This window comes from Eurosta solidaginis, chromosome X, assembly GCF_040869045.1.
Source record: "Eurosta solidaginis isolate ZX-2024a chromosome X, ASM4086904v1, whole genome shotgun sequence".
Taxonomy (NCBI): Eukaryota; Metazoa; Arthropoda; class Insecta; order Diptera; family Tephritidae; genus Eurosta; species Eurosta solidaginis.
In genome coordinates, this window is record NC_090324.1 from 162,258,503 (window position 1) to 162,271,248 (window position 12,746).

The 12,746-nt window shown below is 43.2% G+C and overlaps 1 protein-coding gene and 1 pseudogene across 10 annotated transcripts in view; one reads left to right on the forward strand and one right to left on the reverse strand.

The window, feature by feature from the left end:
* Positions 1–12,746, forward strand: part of LOC137235424 (uncharacterized) — a 993,733-nt gene that overhangs the window by 565,920 nt on the left and 415,067 nt on the right. The gene's annotated exons all lie outside the window — the stretch shown is intronic.
* Positions 8,961–10,066, reverse strand: LOC137234723 (sphingolipid delta(4)-desaturase DES1-like; annotated as a pseudogene).

Consider the following 12,746-nt stretch of genomic DNA (forward strand, 5'->3'; position numbering starts at 1 on the left):
GCAAGTCTTGACCTCCTGGCGAATGGGTTCATACTGCTGTCTTCTCTTATTTCAACAGGGACAATTGGTGGCGTTCTCATATTGCCCTTCTTCTTATTCTTTTCAGTTATATTATTATTATGTTATATTTGTACTTATATTTTTCATTATATTTATGATTTTAATTTATTTAGTTATATTTTTTGGTTATTTATTTCATGTATTTACATGCACGTGTATGTGTGCTTTTTGTCAGCACTCATGCATATGCATGTCGGGGTTGATGTGTGGGTGCCTTTCCCCTCCAAAACGGAGCATTTTGCGGGTCAACGGTTGTAGCTTGCTATACAACCGGCCTCTTGGATTCAAACAGCCAACGCGTTCACATCTGCCGCCAGCGATCTCTGCCGTAATTGTTTGCGTTTATTCAGGTAATATTGTAACCTTTGCTATTTTTACATTTACCCAATAAATCATATATTATAACGAGAAATCTCGTATTCTCTTATTTTATTCCAACCCGCTTATTCCCACTGAGATCGACCCCGGTGCGCCCACCTACCTCCAGGATCAGACGCACCCCGGCCGAACATTCGGTCCATCTTCACCAGGAATTTGGAACACAGTACCTATACAGTCCACATCCGTACAGAATCATTATATACACGGTGGTAAAATTCCTTTGGTGATACTCAAAAATTAAACAGAAGCTGATAAACACGCTTGGTGATACACTGCAATTAGCTAACAACATCTTGGTAAAACACTGAGTAAAGGACAGCCAGCTAAAGCAATTTCAATATCGCAAGCCAGCTTGCCACATCATCACCAGAACAGCAAATCGCCACAAAGTAAGTGCAATATTTCTTGCCACAATTTTTTTGGTTATAAAAAATAAATAAAACCGTCTAAAAATATATATTCTAAGTGCCACACGCGTAGTGACTGTGATTAACCGCGAAAAGTGTGAAAAATTTATTAGTGTTGAAAAACAAATTAAGTGCAAACGCGGCACATTAACGTTGTCTTAAATACATTGTGACTATCTGGCCTGAAGGTTGAAGTGGCGAGTGGCCTCCCCCCCCCCCCCCCCCCCCCCCCCCCTTTACTTTACACAGTACACGTCGGTTTTGCTCCCCCCCCCTGCTCTCTGTTTTAAGGCACAAAATAATCTGCAAAGTCAGAAAAAATAAAAAAAAATTAAATAAATTTTTTCGTATTTAATAGTGGTTGGTTGGGTTATTCGCTCAGTTTTTTTCAGTTATATCCCTTGGTTAATTCGCTCTCCACTTTTCAACCATGAACATGGACTCTTACATTAGATTGGCCGATCGAATAATCGAATTCGAGGCCGATTTTAATGATATCAATGCGGCTCTGCACACTGTACACACTCTTGCAATACAGCAAAAAGAGTTGCACGCTAAGTGGGAAAAACCAGAGAACGCCCTAGAGGAGTTGCTTGGCTCTGACACGCTCAACGCAAAGAAAATTGCAGCGGTCAAGATCAAGCATAAAGCGGCATATGCCGTATTCCTGAGATGCATGTCGAACATGGCTGAACTTCAATCGAAATTGAAGCGGGAAAAAAGATGGTGAGCTTCGACCTGAGGGAGAACGCGCGCGCGAACATAGTATCCGCCTGCCAGCTTGCGATACTGAGGTATTCAAGGGCGACTACCTATCTTGGCCAACGTTTCGTGACCTGTTCACGGCCATCTATAAAAACAACAGTCGCCTAAGCCCGGTAGAAAAGTTGTTCCACCTTAACCAAAAAACCCAAGGTGAGGCAAAGGACATTGTCAAGAAATGTCCTTTGAAAAATGAAGGCTTCGAAACAGCCTGGAAAAACCTATGTGAGAGATACGAGAATAAGCGGATTCTCGTAAACTCACAACTACAAATTTTGTTTAATATAAAAAAGATAGATAGCGAGTGCGGCAGCTCAATCAAAACCTTACAGCGCGACATAAATAATTGTTTAGCATCCTTAAAAACACATCAGATTGACGTTTCAAATTGGGATGCGATTATTACTTATATATGTTCGACAAAATTACCTGAGAATACGTTGGCTCTATGGGAGCAGAGCATTGACCACAAGACGGACATATCCAAGTGGGAGGATATGGACAAATTCTTGTCAAATCGTTTCCAGACACTTGAAACCGTGTCTGGTTTTACAGGGAATGCCACTTCTAAAGTGCAAAAGTCAAACACGTCGCGCCAGTCGACGGAAAACCCTACAAAAAGACTTGGGGCTTTTCAAACCAAAGTAACCAAGCAAACAACAAAATCATTGTGTAAAATGTGCAAATCTACGGAGCACAGATTACGCAACTGTTCACGTTTTTGCGATTTAAACCCGGTAGAAAGGATTAAATTCGTCAAATCCACAAATGGCTGCCTGAATTGTTTATCCCCAGGACACACAGTGACGAGGTGCACCAGTTCGTACAACTGTTCCAAATGCCACTCTCGTCACCACACGCTCCTGCATGCGGACACACTTCAGCAACCGGCGGTGCGCAACCCTTTCAAAGATGCGGATAATAACCCATCAACTTCGGTACAGGCACGGAAAAGACAGGAATCGGGACAACCACCTTCCTCTACGAACCAGAATGTCAAATCCTGCCATGCCAATTCCAGCACAGGTGTGCTATTAGGAACTGCTCGCGTACACATTCACCATAACGGTACCGACTTCTCCGCGCGGGCATTAATTGATTCTGGGTCTGAATGTTCCTTTATAGCTGAAAGACTGAAACGCAGAATCAATTTTCCAGCGAGGAAAATGCATGCCCATGTTTCAGGCATCACAAATGCGGTGTCAGCTAAGGTGAAAGAAGCATCCAACATCGAATTACGTTCACCAGTGGATCCCTGCTTCAGCCTGACTACACCCGTTCTAGTTCTAGCGAAACTCACTGGGAATCTTCCATCCTGCCATATCAACGCAATGACTATGCAGGCATTCCCAGACTTGGTTTTGGCAGACAAGAGGTTCTACGTCAACGAATATGTAGACCTTATACTTGGCGGAGACATATATCCCCAAATCATATTAAGTGACCTTAAGAAAAACGTGCTTAACACACTTCTGGCCCAAGAGACAGTGTTCGGTTGGATACTAACCGGTCGTATCGAAGCACCGAATCCAACGAAGAGCATCATGTCCTTCTACAACGAGGTTGCGTTAGACAATCAATTAAAAGCTTTCTGGGAGGTAGAAAATCTACCCAAAAATAAAATATTAAATGAAGAGGAAAGGTACTGCGAACAATTATTTAAGGAAACAACGAAACGGAATGAAGATGGAAGATACACCGTATCATTACCATTCAGGCAGGATTACCCTAATAACATTAATTTAGGACCGTCCCTGAAACGCGCATGCTCGCAATTCTCCCGGAATGAGGGGCGGCTAATAAAAAACCCAGTTTTAGCTAAAGAATATGTTCGAGTGTTGTCAGAATATGAAACGCTCGGACATATGAGAAAATTAAAAAAGAATATCCCATCCGACGATTCGGATCATTACTTCCTGTCCCATCACGCCGTTGTAAAAGCAGAAAGTACAACCACCAAGGTACGCGTAGTATTTAATGCCTCGAGCCCTACGGCGAATGGCACTAGATTAAACGATATTGTACTCCCAGGCCCAATTCTACAAGCCGATTTACTCATACTAATCCTACGATTGAGACTATACCGTTTCGTCTTCAATAGCGATATCGAAAAGATGTATCGAGAAAATTGGGTGAACGAAAATCACACCAAATTTCAACGCATTGTATATCGCACTTCCCCGAATGACCCTGTTAGTCTCTACGAATTAAAGACGGTTACCTTCGGAGTCAATTGCGCGCCATATCTTGCGATAAGAACGCTCCTACAACTAGCAGACGACGTCTCAAGTTCACACCCTACAGAGGCTAGCATACTGCGAGAATACATGTATGTAGTTGACGTGTTAGCGGGTTGACATACGATCACATCGACCATTAAAGCCAGAGATGAAATTCGTCAAGTCCTACACTCCGCGGGCTTTCCACTTCGAAAACGGACATCCAATTCCGAGGACATTCTAAGGGACATCCCCAAAGCAGACCTCCTCAGTGAAAACTTCCTGGCCTTCGAAGATACCAGTTCAGTTAAAGCATTAGGAATTCGATGGAATGCCCACTCCGATTTATTTTATTTTAAAGCAGGGACGCTGGACAACCCGGGAAACATTACAAAGAGAGCAATACTATCAGCAATCGCCAAACTTTTCGATCCATTAGGATGGCTGGCACCAATGGTCATTGTGGCAAAAATACTCATGCAGAGTATTTGGTTAGAAGGCACCGCGTGGGACGACCCAGTATCGACCAGTACGCTGGAACGATGGAAAACCTTCACCGACCAATACAATGAAATCGATAAAATCAGGATACCTAGATGGGTCAACTTTTCACCAGGAACCGACATCGAGATCCATGGATTTTGTGACGCATCCGAGAAGGCTTATGCGGCAGTCATTTATATGCGCGTCAAAATGGATGATGATGTCTGCACAAACCTGCTTCTAGCCAAAACCCGAGTAGCCCCAGTGAAAACTCTTTCTCTTCCACGTTTGGAACTTTGCGGAGCCGTGCTGTTGGCGGAAATCGCCGAATCAATTTTCAGGAACCTCAAATTGGGAGCAGTGAAAGTGCACCTTTGGACGGATTCAACTATCGTACTTGCATGGATACGAAAGCCGCCCTGTTCCTGGTCAACCTTCGTCGCACATCGGATCACCAAGATCATCGACATGGTCGGAAATAAGGACTGGTTGCACGTAACTCAGAGTCCAACCCAGCAGATTTAGGTAGCAGAGGATTACCTGCGTCTGAATTGGTCAACAATTCGTTGTGGTGGTAGGGACCTTCTTGGCTGCAAGAAGACACTTCTCAATGGCCAGCACAATAAAGTGACTACATCACCTCCGTAGAGGACCTACCTAGGGCTCTACGGGTCTTATCATACGTTATGAGGTTCTACCGAAGAACTCACCCCGAAACAAAAAATTCATTCCAGGTCATGTCGCACTTAATCTCCCCTGATGAAATTAAAAACCAGAAACAACATTACAGTTCAGAATATAGAGACTTAAAGGCCGGAAAACCAATTGAAGGGAAAAGTACAATACTCTCACTTAATCCCTACCTAGACCAACATGGCATCTTTCGGGTAGGAGGGCGACTCGGGGCGTCAAAGGACTTAGCTTTTAATGAACGCCACCCAATCCTCCTCCCACACAACTGCACGTTATCCCGTCTGACAGTTTTAATGTTTCATCAACAAAGTCTGCATGGGGAAAATCAACTCATGTTGCGTCTGATACGCACCCAATACTGGATACCTAACATTAAAACCATGATTAGGGCAACCATTCAGCCGTGCATTCACGAATACTGGAGTCGACTTCGCCGGGCCCTTTGACATTAAAAGTTACCGCGGCAGGGGGTGTCGCCTATCCAAAGGCTATGTTTGCCTTATCGTGTGTTTTTCCACACGAGCAATTCATCTGGAGGCCACTACTGACCTCAGAACACCATCTTTTCTTGCGGCATTTGCCCGTTTTGTATCTAGGCGCGGATGCCCAAAAAATATGTACTCCGACAACGGTGCGAACTTTGTCGGAGCGTCACGATACCTACGATCGGAATTCAAAACTTTCATTTCACAAGCCCGAGGAAATGTGATCTCGAAGTACAGCCACCAATCACTCACTTGGCATTTCATCCCTGCGGGCGCTCCCCATATGGGAGGGCTGTGGGAGGCTGGAGTGAAAAGCTTCAAAAGCCACTTCAAAAAGATAGCCTCACCACACAAATTCACTTTCGAGGAATTCCATACACTCTTGTGCCGCATCGAGGCATGCCTGAACTCGCGGCCGCTCAGCCCGGCATCCAATGACTCAACGGACCTAGAGCCACTTACCCCAGGCCATATTCTCACTGGCAGCCATCTACTGGCTCCGCCAGAGCCAGATGCTAGTGAGAGCCCTGCCTCGATGATCAATCGATGGCAGAAACTCAAAGCCCTCCATCACACTTTCTGCAGACGATGGAAGGTGGAATATCTATCCGAACTTCAAAAACGTGTGAAGTGGAAGCACCCCAAACAAAATATACAAGTGGGAGATCTAGTTGTCCTCAAAGAGGACAACTTATCTCCCAACGAATGGAGGTTAGGTAGAGTCGTCAACGTACACCCCGGCGAAGATAACCGAGTACGTGTAGTCGACCTCGTAACCGAGAAGGGTCAAGTCAGACGACCTTTGGTCAAACTGATCCTTCTTCCTACGGAGATCGATTGTGAGAGGACCACGGGCTCCTCTTAACAATCCCTCCGTTCCTCCTCCTCCTCTACCTCCCCATACCTCTTTTCAAAAAAATCAACCCCAGCTCTCGTTCACCCGAAACGAGGCCAACCAATAACTTAACGCAGATCCTCCATCTGCCACCAAACACTTATTTTTAAGTTTTACAAAATCAACCCCAAAATTCACTCGTTATCCCATAACGAGGACAACAGAAAAGCCTACCGCAGAAGGGCGAACCGCTCTGCCACAGAAAACAGCTGCACTCGTTGCCGCGTAACGAGGCACATCGCAAGCCTACCGCTGATGAGAAAACTCATCTGCCCCAGATACTAGCAGGGTTAAATTCCTTATATTTTGAGAAACTTTAATTTAGTCAAATCGAATATTTAAGAACAGCACTTGACTATTCCAAACTTCGAATGCAAACCACACAACTTGAAAATAATTTTAAAAAATCAAACCATTCAGCTTCCTAGCTCATTAATTTTGAGTGCATACATGCAGAAAAGCTATCCAGATGCATGCAGCGTATTAAAAGTCGAATATTTGAGAATTTGCAGAATCGGTTTATATTTGGAAATATTATGCTTATTCAGACCTCGTGAGGTAGTATCAAATGAACGTATTCCAAATATTATGAATTAACGGTTTATCCGGAACGCTTCCATGAATACTAAACGGAACCGAGCTTTCCGAAATTTCAGAATAGAGGTGAATACTCCCTGTGTAGCAGGACCGCACAAAGCTTAACATTTCTGCCAAAGTCGAGGGAGGAATATGAAGTTCTAAGGCAATAGGCCATTTTCTTTTAGTTTTGTTCTTGCCAGTTCATTGCGGCTGCTGAGGGTCGTATCACGCCAAAAACCGCTCTGTATTAGAGTTAGATTGTCGAGCGCTGCATTTTTGAATAAAATTTTAACGTACGGCATTCTTCAAACAATTTCGGGAAGGAATGACCAAAACAACATGACTTTATCAATTCACGAAATATTTGGTAGAAAAATGAATTATTTCCCCAAAACCTTTGGCCTTTACAATTCCCAGTAAGTTTGGCTAGAATCAGCCAAATCAGAAATATATATCGATACAAACATAACACGCTAAATCTATTAGAAACATAAGTGAGACATTTAAAGTGACTTACAGGCAATATATGGTATATATCCTAATTCCAGCCGGTTAACCTCTCACCAGGCTGAAAGCGTGCAACCCTGAAGCTCGTTTTGCTATGCTCCTCCATCTCAGAAGCCGGCGAGGCGCCGGTCATTATGCTGCTGCACCGCCTCGTCAACCTACGTGAAAACAAATACTCAATTTTCATTTAGCACTGTATGGAAATAGGAAACTACTTACGTGTCTTAACCTTTGCATTAACGCCCCTGTTTGCGTTAAAAGGTTGGCTAGTAAAATTTGATGATGAGCACCACCACCGATGGGGTTACGTGTTTGGGCTGGTGCAATAAAATCGCATGGTATTAATCTTGTACCCGGAGGAATTAGTTGGTAAAAAGCGTGTTGGCCATTTGTGCCTGGTTCAGCCCAAATAAATGTGCGCAACAATACCGACCACGCCTCATTATGGAAGGCTATAATTCCCGTGTTGTGGGCATTTCCGTGAGGACATATTTCTTGTCACGACGCTCTCCTATTCTGTAATCTTTCAACGCGCGATTCAAGGGTATGCGGTCCCCGGCCAATATACTAAAGCCGTTAGACTAAAAAATCGTTGCGGCAGCTTCCGCGAGCTGCTACCACCACTGGACGTCCCTCAGCACCTTCGCCGTCAATGGGCTGGAACAGATTTATGCTGTAATCATATGCAGTCATATATCCAAATATATCGCCTTTACCAAAATAAGGCGCCACTATATTCATCGGATGCAAGAGTGCGCGGCGGTGGGGTTGCGGTTTCGGACGGACTGCTTCCGCATCATATCCTTGTATATATATAAATTTATGCTTAGAACAAACCTGAAAAACCAAAACCTGCAAAACCAATAGAAACAGGTAAAGTCGCCATAGCTTCTTCAATTGCTGAAATCTCAAACCCACCACTATGTGTGTGCTTCTATTAAGTGCGCTTCTAACTGATAGCGAAACTCTTCCGTACTCTAATCGGCTCGTTGTTGTTATTGAATGCCGGGCGATAACTGACCGACCGGCACAGTAGTGTTGATGACATTACCGACTCCGGCTTGTTGAATCTTTTCTGATAGATACTGTGATTGCTGCAGTAGCGGCGTCGTTCAAATCGTTTGTATTTTCTGCCGTATCACAAAGTCGGTTTATTTTCACGCGCTCGGCAGTACGTAACAAACCCTGCAATTCAGAGTCAGTGACATCAATATTCGCCACGATAAACAAAATCAATTATGGTGTTTAGATCTGTAAATATTATGTCGCCAGGTTGTATGATGGTTGGATGCTTGCAGGGATTTTCGAAAAGAAGTTTTTGTAAATATGACGAGCACGCAGACAATACAACCTTATAGGCTTTTAGGCAGCCATGCTCACAGGAAAGGGTCACGTCACATGTGGTGTGTGTTCTTGTTTAATTTTTCACAGTAAATTTAGGAATACAGTGTGTTTTAGATTCGCGATTTATAAGTCGTCACTTTTAACATCATGGAAGACCCCAACCGTATGATGGCACATGCAGGTGGTATGATGGCCCCGCAGGCGTACGGTATGCCAGGTCAGGATGATGTCCAAAACGCTGGGAATGAAAATGAGGTGCGTGAAGCAAATTTTGCTGTGTCAACAATCTCCTCAGGCCATAGAGCGGCATGATATGGTAAATATTGGGATGTAGTTTGCTCTTGTATAGCACCGAGGAGTTTATATGGCTCCAGAGTGCCGGAGGGACGTACAACTTGTAGCAAATCTCAAGTTTCATCAAAGGTAGGCGCACATAGGAACCGACAAAATCACTGTTGATGTTGGAGTGGTGCTCCTTATGATACCCTACATTGAACGATAGAGAGGGCCGTAATATGAGTATGTTTCGAAACCTTTGGCGAACATGGAATGCTCTGAAATGAAATGACCGGCTACTGGATGTAAACCCATCGCTAATATAGATCCAATTAGCATCTAAGCTGACGCTTTCCACCAAAAAAAAAAAAAAACAACATTTGTATTAAATGTCAGCTGTATGAGATCATGAATAATTTCTAATTGAGTTGGTGGCTTTGGGTTTATGATTAGTTGTCGACAAATGTAAAAAAAAATATGGGTGTAAACAAACCCATATAAATTTTCTGAAAGTTGTGTCAGAGTTTCGCCTCCAAACCAGTTGGAATATCTGTATCTACGTCGTCGTCACCTTGGCACCTATGATATTCCAGGTGATATTTCCTACAAGAAATTGACATAGGTAACCCAATGGGTAAGTTGCAAAAGGCCGAAAATACGATTATGTAATGGGCAACCATGACCAAAGGCCAAATTATGTGATATTTCGTGTACCGCTAGCATAAGTGAATGGTTTAGGACGCCTCCGTAACAGTAAGCGGTCAGAAATATTATTTTCCAAGATAAATCATTTACGAAAAACAAAGCAAGTATTTGCAGCAAGACCATAGCACTGCCAACCCATTTAAATTGTGGATCATGTCCAAACAGCATTTTGATTTGCGGATATTTTTCCATTATTAATTTCCGACATGAAGAGTGGGGCTCTTCAGTGTATACCCATTCGAAATCTGTTCTTGTTAGTTTTTGACCCATTCTTGATAAGAATGCTCGCACCACTCCCATTCAGCAAAAAAAAAAAAAAAATTTTTTCGACTTCGGGTGCAAAAAATGGATCTCTACTCAACACTTCCTCTAATGATTCCTTGGATAACGCTCGAAAAAATTCATGTCAACATCTGTAGTCGGCTATATTTTTAAAGAAGTACTTATCTGAAATGAAACAGAAGAGAAAAAAATCCATTAATAAATGCACAAATGGGCATCGCAAAGGTGTGACAACTGACGGCGCGGCCGACGCCGCAGTTGGAGCACACCTTTTTTGATGCCGGTAACCTAGAAAATAAAAAAAGGGAACGACACATCAAACCCATCAGCTCTCCTGGATCTCCATCACCAGTCACCTGAAAAATAAAAGAAAATGCATTAAAAATCTGAAATAACATAAAAAAAATATTTATTGAAATAAAATTATTGCAAAAATGTTTTACTACTTACCCTTTTGTCCAGCAACGCGTAAATTTCACATGAATTGAAGCAAAAACGGTAAAATAAATCTTTCGATTCATTGTTTTTGCTTCATTCTCTATACTGGAATGTTCAACCAACGTAGGTATGTATGTATGATACATACAAGAAAACGAGAAACGGCAGAGTTGTCATGTTAGCCAACTCGGCCACCCAATGGTGCGTTTCTTGTCTGCGTCTTTATAAGAGCTCAGGGACTTTTTTGCCAAAGAGAGACAACACAAGGATACCACCTTCCAGCGCACAAACCTTTGCCAACTAAATATATCAAATAAATTTTTTTGGTAGGCGAATTCAAGTTTATTGATGGAGATTACAGGAAAAGTCAGGAAAAGATAATTCATGTTTTTTTTTAATATTTCAGCACTTATGATCGGTGCATCCGCTTTCGATGCGCCGAAAGTGCCGCGGACGACGTATATTTTTTTGGGCATTCCCAACATCGATATGGAAAAAACTTCATATGCCCATTCAGATGAGCAACGAGGCACACAAACGATCCAAGCGTCCTCTGACACACCCGGCAGTGATAAGACCCTTGCGACGTTGGACTCTGGGCTGTCCGCTGCACCCACAACTGACCCGCACACCCCCAATAAAATTGGGCGTACCGGGCGGTGGCCCTTCCACGCGCCCACACAATAATGGGCTTCCGCTGAACTTGTAGCACTTCAGGAGCGATGCCCCTCAACGCCCCTACCACCTCCTGCTGCAGAATCTCGTCCGGCACATAGCACTCGTAGGATCCCCTCCGCCGCTCCAGATAACGGATTTCGGCAACCAATTGAAGGGCCCCCGCATCATCACGCTCCAAATTTATCGTAATGGACTGCATTCTCGAGAAACTGAAAGGAAAAGAGAAAACCAATTAAAAAAAAAAAATTACTAAAATCCGTTAGGAATTTGTCATACTTACGTTTTACCAGCCTGAAAATCCTTTTCCAAATAACAATGTGGTGAGGATAATTCATCCACCACAATTCTACATTAATGTATTCTGGAAAAATCCTGTTATGGGAAAACAAATGGATGGCAACCCGCAACATAAAAACGCCAGCCTCATTAGTGCTGTCAGACTAAGGGCAGATACCGAACACTAAATATACAAAATCAGTACCGAAAACCGCAAAACATCACAATCGGGACTGACGTGTTTTTTCTATTTTTCACTCATGTGGGCATCTCATGCAGTACCAACCAGGCATACACAACAAAGGAATTCAAAAAAAGGAAAACAAAATCAAAACAAACCTCTCCTTGCACAAAAAATTTAACATTTTTTTTTTACAAAGAAATTTTTTTTGTTGTTTTTTTTACCCTTTCCGTTTTTTGGGCACTGTTTTCTGGCTGGGGGGCAGGACTTGTTGTTTTTCAACAACAAACATCACAAACAGTCATTATAAGGGCTCGGTACAAAAACAATCCGGGTCCCGAAATAAAACAATCCCGACACGACAAAATCCCGAAATGGGAAAAAGTCAACTGTTTCTACCGGCCTAGTGTGCTACTGCCCCAGTGACCTAGTTTTTTTTTAAGGGCAAGCAAATACATATATGTATATATATACTCGCACACTACAAATTCACCATACCAGCTGTCAGCTAACCAAGAAATACACGACAGAGTTGCATGGTACATTTAGCATAATGGTACGCGCAGATAGAACGCGTCGCGGAGAACGCATCGCCAATCTGCAAATTTATGTCAGGTGAACGTAAATAACGCATCTCTGCTTGGTAAAGATTGTATTTAATAATATGCTTCGCGTATGCACTTAAGTTATCTAGCCTAACATACGTTTTGTAATAAAACACCTCCGCTTCACCCAACCAACCTCACGGCCGCTCGCCCCGGTACATCCATAAAATGCCACAGTTGTCTTGAGAGCTATACGACACGTTAGACGCTGGAACGGAGACCTCGGCCTCTTCGTCCCGCCCAGAAAAACCTCAAAACCCTCGAGTCTGGAACGAAGACCTCTGCCTCTTCGTCCAAACAAAAAACTGCAAATCTGGAACGGAGACCTCGGCCTCTCCATCCGGAACAAAAAAAACAAAGAATAACAAAAAATGGTGCCATTCTGGAACGGAGACCTCGGCCTCTTCGTCCAGCCTTACTGGCCATCGACTATAGATATATTACGTTCTGAATTTCTATATTTAAGTATTATGTATAATTCAATGGCAAG